Source organism: Marmota monax, unplaced genomic scaffold (assembly GCF_021218885.2).
Source record: "Marmota monax isolate L192 unplaced genomic scaffold, Marmota_monax_Labrador192_F-V1.1 WCK01_AAM20220418_F8-fsc00045, whole genome shotgun sequence".
In the NCBI taxonomy this organism is placed as follows: Eukaryota; Metazoa; Chordata; class Mammalia; order Rodentia; family Sciuridae; genus Marmota; species Marmota monax.
In genome coordinates, this window is record NW_026692132.1 from 5,517,289 (window position 1) to 5,530,145 (window position 12,857).

At 36.9% G+C, this 12,857-nt stretch overlaps 1 protein-coding gene across 1 annotated transcript in view; it reads left to right on the plus strand.

Annotated features, from left to right (window-relative positions):
• The first annotated feature begins 415 nt into the window (after positions 1 to 415).
• Positions 416 to 12,857, plus strand: part of Exph5 (exophilin 5) — a 91,647-nt gene continuing 79,205 nt past the window's right edge. The window contains exon 1 of the mRNA XM_058586497.1: positions 416 to 446. The gene's annotated coding sequence lies outside the window, so the exon portion shown is untranslated. The remainder of the gene's footprint in view (positions 447 to 12,857) is intronic.

The following is a 12,857-nucleotide window of genomic DNA, read 5'->3' on the forward strand; positions in this document are numbered from 1 at the left end:
TGAGAAATATCAGTTTATGAGGGAAATAAAAATGTATTGGAATTAGTTAAAAATGTATGATTTGCCAGAAAGGTTAGAATGTAATTTTGTTCAATGCAGACATGATTTTTAAAAATTGGTTCATGAGGAAGAGTTCTAGACCTAATAGGACAGAGTCCCAGAGCTACAGAAATGTCCCTAACTAGATTTGGTTTAAAAGAAGGCAGGTGGCAAGTACCTGGGCCCTTATGCAACTCCGGGTGGAGGTAAGAAAGATTAGTGAAGAGAAGGGATTGTCACATGTATAAATCATCCTGTGAGGAAAGTGGATAATTGCTTGGCGTTTAGGTAATTGTGCATGCAAATTAGAAGAGCACATATATATGTGAGCCAAACAAAACAAAACAATTGTTAATACATTCTAGATCCACCATGCCAGTCACACCATCATTTCCAGCTGCCCAGATGTAAGTACCAGTAGGGACATGGTTTCCAATTGTTTGATGCTCTGATAGTCTTATATGGAAGCAAGAATGTTTTATTTAGAGGGTGTTTTATACAATAAATGAGGAAAAATTGTGATGGATTATTTTCTAGTAGACTCCATATTCTCCCCACACTAAATACCAGAAAACTTTTAATAAATATAAGTATTACTGAGTTTAAAAAGCAATTTTTGCTCTCAGTGTTACTACTGAGTACTCCAGCATTGAATTCCAGGATTCTTCCTTCTTTAGTTCTTTCAAGGCATGTGAGTAACATGTGTGTGATAAAGGGAACAAAGAGAAATGAAACTCTTCCTCCTTTTTTTTTCTAAAATCTTATATTGGATGATGATATTTTCACAAATAGTGCTTTACATTCATACTGCACTATCTCTGTTGTTTGGCCCAGATGATGTCCTTCTTCTCGTTCTCAGATTCTTTTTTAAAATTGATTTTTAAAAAAATAAATGACAGTGGAATGCATTATAATTCTTATTATGCGTATGCAGCATAATTTTTCATATCTCTGATTGTATATAAAGTATGTTGACACTGATTTGTGTCTTCACACATGTACTTTGGATAATGATGTCTATCACATTCTACCATCCTTGCTAATCCTCTGCCCCCTCCCTTTTCCTCCCACCCCTCTTCTCTATCTAGAATTCATTTTTTCCTCCCATGCTCCCTCTCCCTACCCCACTATGAGTCAGCCTCCTTATATCAGAGAAAACATTCAGCCTTTGTTTTTTGGGATTGACTAATTTAGCGTTATCTTCTCTAACGCCATCCATTTACCAGCAAATGCCATGATTTTTATTCTCTTTTATCACTGAGTAATATTCCATTGTGTATATGTGTCACATTTTTTTTTTATCCATTCATCCACTGAAGGGCATCTAGGTTGGCTCCACAGTTTAGTTATTATGAATTGTGCTGCTATAAACATTGATGTGGCTGTGTCCTGTAGTATGTTGTTTTTAAGTCTTTTGGATATAGACCGAGGAGTGGAATAGCTGGGTCAAATGGTGGTTCCATTCCCAATTTTCTAAGAAATCTCCGTACTGTTTTCCATTTTGGCTGCACCAATTTGGAGTCCCACCAGCAATGTATGAATGTAACTTTTCCCCACGTCCTCGCCAACACTTATTGTTGTTTGTCTTCATAATAGCTGCCATTCTGACTGGAGGGAGATGGTATCTTAGAGTAGTTTTGATTTGCATTTCTCTAATTGCTAGAGATGATGAGCATTTTTTCATATATTTGTTGATTGATTGTATATTCTCTTCTGAGAAGTGTCTGTTCAGGTCCTTGGCTCATTTGTTGATTGGGTTATACACCCTAGAGATTAGTGCTCTATCTGATGTGTGAGGGGTAAAAATTTGCTCTCAGGATGTAGGCTCTCTGTTCACCTCACAGATTGTTTCTTTTGCTGTCATTCTCAGATTCTTATTTCAAAAAATTTCTGTTTTTAGAACTCCTAATGTCTCCAACTTTTCTTGAGACTCAATTTCAATAAAAATCCAATAATTTAAGTTCTCTGTGGTCTCTGAAGAAAAAATGAAAATGTTCTCTGTGGTTTCTAAACTTTAAAATTCTGTAAGTGATGTGAAAAAAGATTGAAACTGGATCAGAATATATGAGTTTAACAAAAAGAATCAACATAGGGTCCTGCTTCACTGGGTTTATCTCTAGCTAAGAATGAGAATTCTGCGAACAAAATTTCCATAAAGAATCCTAAGTGCTATGATAAAAGTTCATATGGGTAGATGAGGCTTGAGAAGGCTGTCTTCAGGCAGGGATGAATCATAAGGGGAGGGATGGGGAGAGGCTTCATACATGAAATGGGTCTCAGCAGAGTCTTAAGTGTGAAATGCTGTCTATAAAAAGATTAAAATCAAACTTAAAAATCTCAGAAGGAAAACAATTTAAAATATCTAAAAAATACGTGAATAATTTGATTTTTAAGTTGCGTGGGGTTGATTCATAGGTGGAAAAGTTTTGGGGAAAGTAGAGCAGGTGGGTTGGAGCAGGTACAAAGGACTTGGTGAAGTAAGTAGCTGAGCCCAGCCTTAGAATGGGTTATAGAAAAAGACAGTGGGGGAGACTGGAGAGCACACAGCTGGGAGAGTCTGCTCTAATGCGTCCTCTACTCTATCACACAACTGATCTTTTGTAAGAGTAGCATCAATTTCTCTGCTCCTTCTGGTCCTTTCCCATGACTTTCACTTGTGAACCTCAGGCCAGAGCTGCTCAGACACTGAGACCTTGCAGGCAGCAGAGTCACTGCCTTTGTGACCAGTCCACTCTGGAAATGATGGGACTTTGGGGATGAATAGATTGACACTCTTGTCCTAGAAGTGGTACTTACTACCACCTGAGTACACACCTGGATCTCAGTAATCTTGCTCTTGATAAATCTTCTTCTTGTCCATTGACCTCTCCTTTTCTCAGTCCTTCTGAATCAGTTTCCTCCAACTCTGCTCCATCCAATTCAACTTCTTCCCAAACTCATTGTCTTATGACCTCTGGAACCCTAATTAATTTTGCCAAAATTTCCTGTACATTTACAGACCTTTCTTTGAGTGTTTCTTCCTTCTTTATCCTAAAACTGATTTCCTCCTCATGACCTCATTTAGTTCACTCACAATGTTATATGAATACCACTTCTATCTAGGATAGAAGTTTTGACCGAAGATGGTGGCTGCTTCTTATGTTAGCTTCTGCCTCTTGACGCTGGGGTCTCAGGACTCTCAGATATTGGTATTCTCCTTGACCTCCACATCCACTTCCAGGTCACTTTAATAACCATTGTTCTTTAGCATCATCTTCTTTAAAAGTCCTTCTCTCAGTGTTCCCATTGGTGCCCCTTTCTGTCACATATAAACCAGGGCACTCACTTATAGAAAACAGGCTGGGTTCAGACCTCCCCAGTAGAAAAATCATCTGAGTTCTAATTTTCAATAATAATATAAAAAAAAATACAAAAAATGCCAAGAGGTTGGATAGGGTAATGAAATGAGGATGATTAAAAGGAAAGCAGGTTTTCTTTAAACAGTAAAAGTGTTCAACCTTCCTTCAATTAAACATAGCTGAATGTTATTTAACTGCCTAACTCTGAAAATCAAAAACAGATTAACTAGTTAGGCACAGTGGCGCATGCCTAAAATCTCTGCAGCTCAGGAGTCTGAGGCAGGAGGATTGTGAGTTCAAAGCCAGCTTCAGCAACAGTGAGGCACTAAGCAACTCAGTGAGACCCTGTCTCTAAATAAAATACATAAAAGGGCTGGGGATGTGGCTCAGGGGTCGAGTGCCCCTGAGTTCAATATCTGGTACCCCCCCAAATAAATAAAAAATTTAAAAAAAAACAGATTAACTACCATCAGAATAATTCTTCTGCTCCTGAGCACTAGATACGTTTCTTAATGTGTATTTATTTATGGATAATGGCCTCTTATGCTTCCTGACATTGCAGGATCTCAGCCATCTTTTCCCTCAGATGTCTAAAATCTTCACTTGCTCCTCCTACAAACAGCCTTTCTTTCCTTCAGGTCAATTTTCCAGGAAGTCTTGCTCCTTATGGTTACTAGATGGCTATTAGGAACTGCTCTCCATCCACAGGTGGAGATCCTTCTTGTTGCAGCATTCAGAGTCATGTGGAGCACCAGGCTATAAATCAGAAACAGAGTGGTTGTGTCTTGCAAGTGTTTATAGCTCCTTTGACTTAATACTTCCTACTTAACTAATCCTAAACTTCGTGTTTTAGTAAGATTGAGTTAATGAAGGCATTCTGCTTGATGCACTGAGGTTATATTTGGACTATTCCCTAGACAACTAGGGTGAGGGCAGATAAGTTTACAATTTTATTAACAGGGAAAAAACAGTTAAATATGATTTTAACAAGTTGTATTGAGATGGCATTCACCTAACAGATTTAATCATTTTAACATGAAAAATTTTGTGGCATTTAGTTCACTCACAATGTTGTATGAATACCACTTCTATCTAGGATCAAAATATATCAGTACCTTCAAAGGAATCCTATACACATGGAAAATGATTTTCAAACCATCCTAGGGATTTATATATAATTTGCACAATATTTGCCATATGTATAAGATTTATATTTCCTTTTCTCTTATTTATTTTCCTACTGATCCCATTTAACCCACTTTAAGTTAAAGACACCTTTGTTGAAGTGGGAGTCCTAGGAGGACAGCAAATTATGTAGGAGGAAAACTCTCTGTCACAGGTAACCTTTAATTCTAAAATATTGCTGAATAATATAAATCTACATAAAAGAGAAGTATCCAAGGGCTGGAGCTGTAGCTCAGTGGCAAAGCGCTTGCTCTGCACATGTGAGGCACTGAGTTTGATCCTTAGCACCACATAAAAATAAATAAATAAAATAAAGACCTGCTGTCCATGTACAACTACCAAAAAAATTTTTTTTTAAAAAGGAGAGGTGTCTGAGATAAGGACAAATAACTGCTTTAAAAGATCAAGGCAGGAATTTGGAGGAAATTAAACTAAAAAGAGAATTAGAATAGAAAAGTAGAGAACAGCCCTAGAATGATGCCTGGCACATGGCAGATGACCAGTAGGTATTAGCTGAATGAAAGAATGAACAAAGACAACTTTGAGCAAGTTAATCAAAACAACCTAGAATGAATGACTACACTGAGAATGGATGCAGGATGCAAGGAGTAGGGTTTCAAGAGAGAAATTTGATAAGCTGGGAAATGTATTAAATGGTTATTGGTTCATTGCAGTTGGACAGTCTTGAAAATGAACAGGAGGGAAATATAAAGAATCTATCATTTCTGGGCTCAGGATGTAGCTCCGTGGTACAGCACTTACCTAGCATTTCCAAGACTCTGGGTTCAATCCCCAACACTGTAAAAAATAATCTTTCATCTAGTGTTTAAACAGTTACACCAAAGGGTAAAGGATCAATGTTTCCAAAGCTTTCATTGCTTATCATATCTAAAGATTATAAGAATATAACTCTCTGGGAAAAGTACTGATTGAATTATAATACTTAAGGTTTTAACAAAAATAGAAGGGCATATGCTATTATGTAAATTGTTTATAAGCTTGGATCACACCTATTGTGTTTATACATTTGTGTGACCATTTCTTAGTCAGTTTTGGGGATACTCTTTCTGGTTTATATCTCTTAATATGTTAAGTGCCTTTTCCACCATGACTATGGGTTAAAATATGCTATTAATTAATTAAAAAGTCTGTCTATCTAGTCAACCCCTGGGTCAGAAGAACATCTGGTATGATACATACCATCATGTGACGATTGGTAATATAATTAAAGCACTGGCATTATTCATCAACACAATAATTAGTTTAATAGGATTTAGTAAGACCTAAGTTATTCTAAAAGAGTAGTCATTAGTGCTCAATTAGGCCTTCTAACCTAGGGACAGCAAACAAGCATGACATATTTTTACCTCCAGCCAAAATGTTCTACTACCCAAGAAAGCCCTTCATTACAGATAATTCTTGCAGATCCTCACGCTCAGCTCAAGATTTAGCATGCTTCTCCATGCTCTGCAACAACTTCATATGTTCTTTCAGCTGTTCTTATTTAGAAAGTAGATATCCCTATCCTGGTGGATGGCACTAGAGAACATTATATTTGTCATCCAACTTGTTACTTGATGATAAACTTCCATCCATGTTAAATAACAAATATAACCAGAGAAAATCAAATGCCAGAGAATCCTGATATGTGTGTATGGCTTACATATTTTTTGAAGCATGCCTCATCCATGAGAATAAATGACTAGTAAAGGAAACAAAGGAACAGAAAATATAGTACTTAGAATACTTCCAAACTGTCATGGAGGTTAAGTTAGGGAAGCCTTGATTAGTTATTTCTGCATTAAGGATTTAGCCAGAAACTAGCTTGGTACTAATAATGAATTTAGAAACAAGAAATACAATTATCACATTCTACTTAATAGAAATTTGCCTACTTAAATCACAGTGCAAATTTTGAAGAACTACAATACTGTTACTGTGCTTGTCCTGTTAAACAGATAACAATTTTATGTAGTTTAAAACCGAGGTTTTTAAATAAAAATGAGAAAAAAATTACATTAATCAATTCTCTTTAAAAGGCACAAAGGAGAAAAAAAAAGGCTTCCAGTTTAGTCTGAGACACAATTTGATTAGATGTAAGTCGCATATTAATTAATTGCATTGATCTAATTAATTAGAGGTTACAAAGAGGTTGCTGCACACCTGAGGATGGGGAAAGGAAGATTTAACTTTCAATCTCACACCTTTTATTCTGAATGGATGTCTCTTTGAAACATGGAAGGGACTGAGCTCAGTCTTCTGTATTGTAATTTTTGGCCACTAGATTCCACTTCCCCCACCTCTCCATACAATACAGAAGTAGTACAGGGAAAAGTCTTTTTTTTTTTTTTTTCACCAATCTTGTACATTCCAAGTTACTCAGAGGGCAACCTCCTGGACTCAAGCAGCAAAATCAGATTCAATGGATTAGAATTATGGAAGCAAACATAAGCCTTTGATTTAGAAAAAGTGAGTTACTGATAAAGCTTTTTTTTTTTTAGTTATGGATGGACACAATATCTTTATTTTGTTTGTTTATTTTTACGTGGTGCTAAGGATTGAACTCAGTGCCTCATGTGTGCCAGGCAAGTGCTCTGCCACTGAGCCATAACCCCAGGTTCTGATAAAGTTTTTTTTATTCTTTTTTTCTTTTTCTTTCTTTTATGGCACTGGGAATTGAAGCTAGGGGCACTCTACCACTGAGCTAGATCCCTAGCCCTTTTTATTTCGAAACAGAGTCTTGTTAAATTGCTGAGGCTGACCTTGAACTTTCAATCCTCCTGCGTCAGCCTCCTAAGTACTGGGATTACAGGAATGTGCCATCCTCCTATGTGATAACTGAGAACATTCAAGTCTTTTACTGAGAGCAGTCATGGGACTTATCCCTCCTCCCCATCAGCATTGTAGATACTCTCACAATGCTGCTTTTCTTACTTATGGAAGATTTCCCAAGAATAAACAAAAAAGCTTTCTTTTCCAGGTGTACACATTGTTAGTGAAAGGTCACTGTCCTCTGGAAAGAAAGGCACGCAGAAGTAGGTAGAATTGCCCTACGAAAGCGTGTCCAAAGAATCAATACTATAAAATGCTAGATCTGGTTCCTGGGGTAAAATAAAGGCATCAACAATCTTATTTCTGTAAAACACTTTAAAGTTCTCAAAGGAACTTTGAAACTTAAAATCCAACTAGATTTTGAAATTCTACAGAAGTCTTTCAGTAATAGTACTAAAAACGTTTATCAAAATATGCACCACTCTGATTACAACTGTTTTGAATATGTGTTTATAGACATGTGTTACAGATGACATTTTATCTAGTTTAAAACTTAGGTTTTTTGAATCAAATAGGGAAAAAATACAAACGTTAATAAACTGTCTTTAAACCACACAGTGGGAAGGAAAACAATTTCTGGCTTAATTTGAACTACCATTTGATTAGATTAAGTGGTATATTAATTGCAATGATCCAGATAATTAGAGGTTGCAAAGAGTCTGTTGCACACCTGTGCATGAGGAAAGGCAGCCTTTCAGTCCCACTCACTATACACATGCACACATGGGCAAAGAACTTTGGGATGGTATTCAAATATGGAAAGAGTCCTTGAATTAGGATGATAGAATTATAAATCTTTTTTGTTGTTGTTTACTTTGGTGTCATTTTCAATTTAAAACACTTTTAACCCTTACATCACAAATATTTGAAGTGAGTTCTACCCAGAGGCAAGAGTTCCTCTAGGTTGGGGTCAAGGAGAGAAGAGAAGGTATTGGCAAATCCTTTGCCATCCCAGAAACTGGGCAGGTATAAGGAGGAAAATGTACTGGGAAGTGTCACCCCCCCTTCTCTCCACATTAAGCACTTCACATACGTTATCAGATTTAATTCTACAACCTTATAAGGGGGGCATTATTGTTATCCTCAGTTCACAGATGAAGAGATGAAATAACAACCCGAGGTCACACGTCTAAAAAATGGTGTAGCCAGAGCTTGAACCAAGGACTTCTGACTCCAAGCCCAAGCCCCTAGAATAAGATCTAAATACTCTGACCTTGGCCTAACCACCTTATCAGGTCCATATCTACTTCTCAGACATTTCTTTTATATCTCTTTTCCCTGCATTTACCGTGGTCCAGGAACATCAGCCCAAAGCCTGCCAACTCCTGCCTCTGCATCTGAGTCCTTGCCCCAGCTCACAAAGCCATTCTTCTGGCTCTTTTCAAGGTTAGGTCCTTGACAACCCTCAGATTACCACTTCACTGTCAATTCAGAGTGGGCTTCCAGACCCCTTCAAGTTAGGTAGCAAAGTTCTCTTTGTAATGTTAGTTTTCTTCAGAGTACTTATTGTAGTTAGTAAATCTTTTATTTATGTATGTGTATATCATCTGTCTCTTCCCTCAGGAACACAAAGTCCAGGAGGCTACACATCTGTTTGGTTTTGTACCTCTGTGTTTCTAGCACCTGGCACGGGGTTGAACATTTGTTCAACATAGCAGGTTGAGTGAATACTAAATGCCTTTAACCACTAAGCCACATTATCTGGGGCAGGAGCCCCGTGGATTATGTCTTATATGAAGATGACATAAATTCAAAAGATTTTACAAATAGCACATAAGTCTACTCTTTGTCCTCATTTTTCAAACTCAAGCCAATTCGAGGAAATCTCTGCACTTATTTTCCTACTTCTTTACACGTCTGGCTTCTTATCTTTCCAGTCTCCACTACTCTGGCATCTGGTCATTGTCTTCCCTGGCTGACCACTCTGGCTGAACCCTCTCTCCTCCCCTCCCTGTTTATTTGATTCATAGCACTTACCACACTCTTAATTTATATAGATTTATTCCTAATAATATTCTTAAGGGCAGGAACACCTTGCTTAAGAGGTGTCCAGAACATTTCCCAACATGGTGGACATTGCATAAATATTTGTTGGATGATACAACATGACGGCCACTTATATGTATCCTCTTTCTAGTTCTAATAGTTTTTAAATGGATTTCTTTTTATTTTCTAAGCAGATAATCATCATCTATTACAAATTTTCTCTTTCTTGAGAGTTATACCTCATTGCTTTTTCTTTTTATCCTATTGATTAATGCTACCAGAAAGAGAAGGTAGCTTTAATTTGTTCTTACTTGCCGCAGTCTGGCTGGGCACAAAATCACGAGCCACTCAAGCAGGAACAAACTTTATTTTTGAAACTGCCGCCAATGCCCCATATGCTCCTGGGAAGATTGCCTACCGACCCACGCCGCGTTCTCCCGGACCCCAACAGGAAGTCCCTCCTCAGGAATTCCCTCCTACCGCACTTCCCCAACCAATGGGAACTCTCCAGGAGTTCCATATATCCATATGAATGCAGATCTTAACATAATCATATCATCTCAATGGCTTGCTGGCGTCACCTTCCAACCAAAAATGCTATGCATCATATTATTTGGCTGTGGCTCTTAGCACTTACTAAATGAACTCATCATTAATTATAACATTAGTATTGTCTGGGATGGACTGTTCCTTATCATATCAAGGAAACCTTCCAATTCTAGTTCACTAAGGATGCTAAATCTAGTTTTATGTAGTTTAATTCTAACACAAAATAATCTTGAATTTTATCAAAAACATTTTGATCATAGAATTTGCTTCCATTAAGGATGATAAAGTAAATCATGTCAATTTAGATATATGCTTTATTCCTGGAATAAAGGAATATTCAGCCATCTGATGTTTTTCTACCTTTTTGGTTTTTTGGCATTTGTTTTTTCCTAGGATTTCTTTACATCTCCAAAGGCACTAGGGAAATTACAGTTTTTTGTATTGACCTAGTTTTTTCAGGTGTGGCTATTAGGATAATAAATTCATACAGCATCTGGAAATATTTACTTTTTTCTGTGTTTTGAGCAGTCCTGGGTGTTTACACACATCTCAGAGCCCACTGCCTCTCTCCTTCATCCTTCAGGTGGAGTGGGAACACTGAAAGCCCCTTACAGTGAATGTGTGGGGCCAGGCAGAATTGAATGTTTACAATTAGGATAATATTAGTGTGTGCTGCTCAGTGCCAGATTTCATCAGATTTTTGTTTGGTTTAGTTTGGGTTTCGGGGTTTTTTTGTTGTTGTTTGGTTGTTTGGTTGGTTGGTTGGTTGGTTTTGGTCAGGTCAATTTTGAGATCTAGACATCAGATTTATTGAATTCTGACATGAAAGAGTCAGAGGCTCTTGACCCCCTTGCCTCATTTGATATTTGGGATTTCAGTGTCATACACTCCTGCCATACATCACATCAGGGCTCAGTGACTTGTTTAAACACTCCAGAAGTCTCTGGTTGTCACTATGATCTTACATAATGTTCAGATGATTCAAGGGTCCCCAGTAACATGTTATCCTAGGAAGTCTAGGCAGCCACATAAAGGAAAATTCTAGGAGACTATTATAATAATGCTATTTCTATTTTAAATAAATTTATATGGAAAATGGGACTATATGGACATAAACAAAACTATTATTTATTTATAATAACGAAAAATGATATTAATAATGACATTAATACATTAATAAATACATTAATAGTTGATGGGATTATTGATTAAGATATCAATACTTTTCACTTTTTTCCATAGTCCTACATTTACATATGATGAACATTATTGGGGAAAAGCCCATTCCTTCACTTTTCTAGGAGGGGAACTCTATGACTTGAATAATTTCCAGCCTCTCTGTATGACCCTTACCTGTTCTTTCTCAGAGTATGTGGAAGCGTAAATTACCTGACTGGAGGTTGGTAAGGGTATGAACTCCTCCATACAAGCTTTTTTGGGGGAGAGGAGGTACTGGGATTGAAGACAGGGATGCTTTACTATTGAGCTCTATTGCCAGGCTTTTTTATTTTTTATTTTGAGACAGAGTTTTGCTAAACTGCTCGCGGTCTTGCTAAGTTGCTGAAGCTGGCCTCAAATTTTCTCCTGCCTTTTGAAACACTGGGATTACGTGTGTGCACCCCTGCACCCAGCTTGGTCCATGGTTTTTAGCAGAGTGGAATTAACTTGTTAGAAAGTTTGAAGCATTTGGTGATCATTCTCTCTGCTCCCTGGCTATGCCTATCACGAATAACATATATTCTCCAAATCCAAGTCTCCCTTTGGTGTTCTACCTCAGGGTGAGATTTGGAAGGGTCACACTAGTAAGGCTATTTAGCTACAGAACTAAGACACATTTTTCCATTAAAGTTTGTCAGTAATAAACCTCAGAATTGGGCTTCATCAATCTGAGATATATATATATATATATATATATATATATATATATGGAGAGAGAGAGAGAGAGAGAGAGAGAGAGAGTTTTTTTTTGCTTAGCCCAACAAATAGGTAACACTTTTGTAATCAAAGAAAATAATATTTTCATAATTGTAGGCTGCTTTATGAGCAAATAATATTAGTCGGTACCATTTATTGAACACTTATTAATTGCTTTATTTGTACCATCTCATTGAATTTTTACAATTCAATTATGATCTTCCTTTCAAAAGTTTTTTAAAAAGCTAAAATTAATTATGATCTGATATTTTTATGGACTCTACTCTCATAATTGTGGATATAGAACTGAATCCTCAAATGGAACTAAAAAACTAGTTCTAATCTAAATTTGCAAAGCTATTCACTGAATAGTTAGAACAATGAAAACGAAATGAACAACTGTGCAAACTCTTTTCTGAGTTTTACATCTCTTGTTTAATAATAAAGGTCAGTTACCAAAATCAATCAAGTTAATAAGTTACAAGAATTTGCTTGTTTAACTAAAGGCTACCACCAAACACACCCTATGACCTATTATTGGAAGGCATCTGGATTGTCCAGGGAGAAGAGCCAAAACTTGCTACAAAGATACTTCTGTGAAAACAGAATCTATTGAGCTGCTTTTCAATGGCCTGCTAGGGTCATAGGTGACTTTGAATGGCAAAAGTTTATAAATTCAAATAAGTGTTGTGATCATGTTTTCTCTTGGCTGGGTGGTTGTAAAGCAAGAAACAAAACTCTGCTGGGGATGTGACCAACAAGAGCCTGGAGAAAATAAGACTATGGGAGATGTCTAAAGAGTATTCTTTTCTATTGAGCTTGTTTAAAAACAAACTGATGAGCATCTCTTTAGTTGAGAACCTGGGAAGAGATTACCAGGGTTACCAGATACTGAGATGGAAAATTAGTGCTTACTGCTGCCTGCACAAGCCCCTAAAACAAACTTTGACAATTATTTTTATTTTGAAAGTACTGTGATTATAATCCCAATGAAACTAATCTATATGTTTTCCA